Source organism: Octodon degus, unplaced genomic scaffold, assembly GCF_000260255.1.
Source record: "Octodon degus isolate 3935 unplaced genomic scaffold, OctDeg1.0 scaffold00082, whole genome shotgun sequence".
NCBI lineage: Eukaryota > Metazoa > Chordata > Mammalia > Rodentia > Octodontidae > Octodon > Octodon degus.
Genome location: NW_004524658.1, coordinates 9,202,093 through 9,204,558, shown reverse-complemented (window position 1 = coordinate 9,204,558; position 2,466 = coordinate 9,202,093). Strand labels below are relative to the sequence as shown.

Here is a 2,466-nt window from a genome sequence, read left to right as displayed (position 1 = left end):
AAAATAATTTCAATTTATCCTCCAGAAAGCGTGTTCTCTGCAGCCATTTGCTGCTGATATTGTTCTGTTCTGTCCCCTCTATTACGCAAGTGTGAGAGAGCCCTGCATTTGCACAGGGATTTTCTCTAACATCTGGAGTTCTTGGGCATCTGCCTGAGACCACTTACTGCTCCTCTGTGAGGAACAGGGGGCCACCACCCTGAGCAACCTCTAGCCTTGCTGGAAACGATCCAGTCCACTGAGCTATCTAACGCATCCTGGGCTCAGAGAACTTCATGGTTTGTCTTACAGAAAAGTCAGCAGCCTCCAGTGCTGGCATCCACACCTCTTTTGTTTGGACTTTAAGCACATTATGCTTCCAAAATAACATGGAAGGCCAGCCCTATACAGTGAAATCAACCAGCTCAGCACTGGAAAACTCAGTCGGCAAGGTGTTTTGCTTCACGATCTCTTCACCCAATTTATTTACTTGTTCTCATTATACTGAATCTGTTCTAAGAATTGCTTTTTCATATACTACAACATATATCTGCCACTATAACTATACAAAATTCAGTATAGATGTGAAATTTACCTTCTAAAGTTAGAATTCCTGTATTATTATCAGTTTTATATATTTTACCTATATTTTTAAAAATATGCATTTTCATTATGTGTACATGTGATTTTTTACATATACTTTCTTCGTACTGTTTTGTTATATTTTTATCATGCTATATTCATAGGATATTAAATATTCTTCTACAACTATTTAACTATTACTATTTAACTACAACTGATTTAACTATTAAACTCTACCACAATTTTCTTTGAATAGATATCTGTTATTAGACAATGAGGGTGCCTAGAGCGGCCGAGGCAAGAGGGTTCAAAGTCAGAGTGGTGGCCATGGTTCTGGAGGTGGTAAGAAGGATGACAAGGATAAGAAAAAGAAATATGAACCTCCTGTGCCAACTAGAGTGGGGAAAAGAAGAAGAAAACAAAAGGACCAGATGCTGCCAGCAAACTGCCACTGGTGACAGCTCACACTCAGTGCCATTTAAAACTACTCAAGTTAGAGAGAATTAAAGACTAACTTCTCATGAAGGAAGAAGTTATTAGAAATCAGGAACAAATGAAACCATTAGAAGAAAAGCAAGAGGTGGAAAAATCAAAGGTAGATGACATCGGGGACCCCGATGTCAGCAGGAACCTTCAAAGAGATCGTTGATGACAATCATGCCATCGTGTGGGCTCAGAACACTATGTCAGCACCCTTTCATTTGTGGACAAGGATCTGCTGGAACCAGGCTGCTCAGTCCTACTCAACCACAAGGTACATGCTGTGATCCGGGTGTTGATGGATGACACAGATCCTTGGGTCACAGTGATGAAAGAGGAAAAGGCCTCTCAGGAAACCTATGCTGACAATGGTGGGTTGGACAACCAAATCCAGGAAATTAAGGAATCTGTGGAGCTTCCTCTCCCCATCCTGAATACTATGAAGAGATGGGTATAAAGCCCCCATGGGGTCATTCTCTATGGTCCACCTGGCACAGGTAAAACCTTGTGCCAAAGCAGTAGCAAACCTTTGCCAAAGCAGTAGCAAACCAAATTTCAGCCACTTTCTTGAGAGTGGTTGGCCCTGGACTTATTCAGAAGTACCTGGGCGATGGGCCCAAACTTGTACAGGAATTATTTCAAGTTGCTGAAGAACATGCACCATCCACTGTGTTTACTGATGAAATTGACACTCTTAGGACCAAAAGATATGATTCAAACTCTGGAGGTGAGAGAGAAATTCAGTTGAAATTATGTTGAAACTGTTGAACCAGTTGGATGGATTTGACTCACGGGGTGACGTGAAAGTTACCATGGCCACAAACTGAATAGAAACTTTGAACCCAGCACTGATTAGACCAGGGCACATTGACAGGAAGATCAAGTTCCCCCTGTCCAATGAAAAGGCCAAGAAGCGCATATTTCAGACTCACACCAGCAGGATGACATTGGCCGCTGATGTAACCCTTGACGACCTTATCAAGGCAAAGGACGATCTCTCTAGTACTGACATCAAGGCAATCTGTACAAAAGCTGGTCTAATGGCATTGAGAGAACATAGAATGAAAGTAACAAATGAAAACTTCAAGAAATCTAAAGAAAATGTTCTTTATAAGAAACAGAAAGGTACCCCCGAGGGACTGTATCTCTAGTAAACCACAGTTGCCTTCAGGCAAGTGGTTGGAACTTTGCTCAACCCCTGGGAAGGATGAGATTTGGGAAGGTGCCCTGAGGGAGACACTTGATTTTTATTGGCAGCATGGCATGTCTTTGCCAGTATAACATAGAGGGTGCCTATTGGGTGGCCTTTGTCTGTGGTCACTGTGCTGCTTGCTCTCTGCTCCCCAATAAATTGTGCTCTTTCACAAACAAACAAAAAAATCAGCAACAAAACTGCTTCTAATTTTCAAAGTTATAAATACAGAG

General features: G+C 41.8%; 1 pseudogene; it reads left to right on the top strand.

Moving 5' to 3' along the window:
- Window positions 1–1,066: 1,066 nt before the first annotated feature.
- On the top strand, window positions 1,067–2,192 carry LOC101577059 (annotated as a pseudogene).
- The last annotated feature ends 274 nt before the right edge of the window (window positions 2,193–2,466 follow it).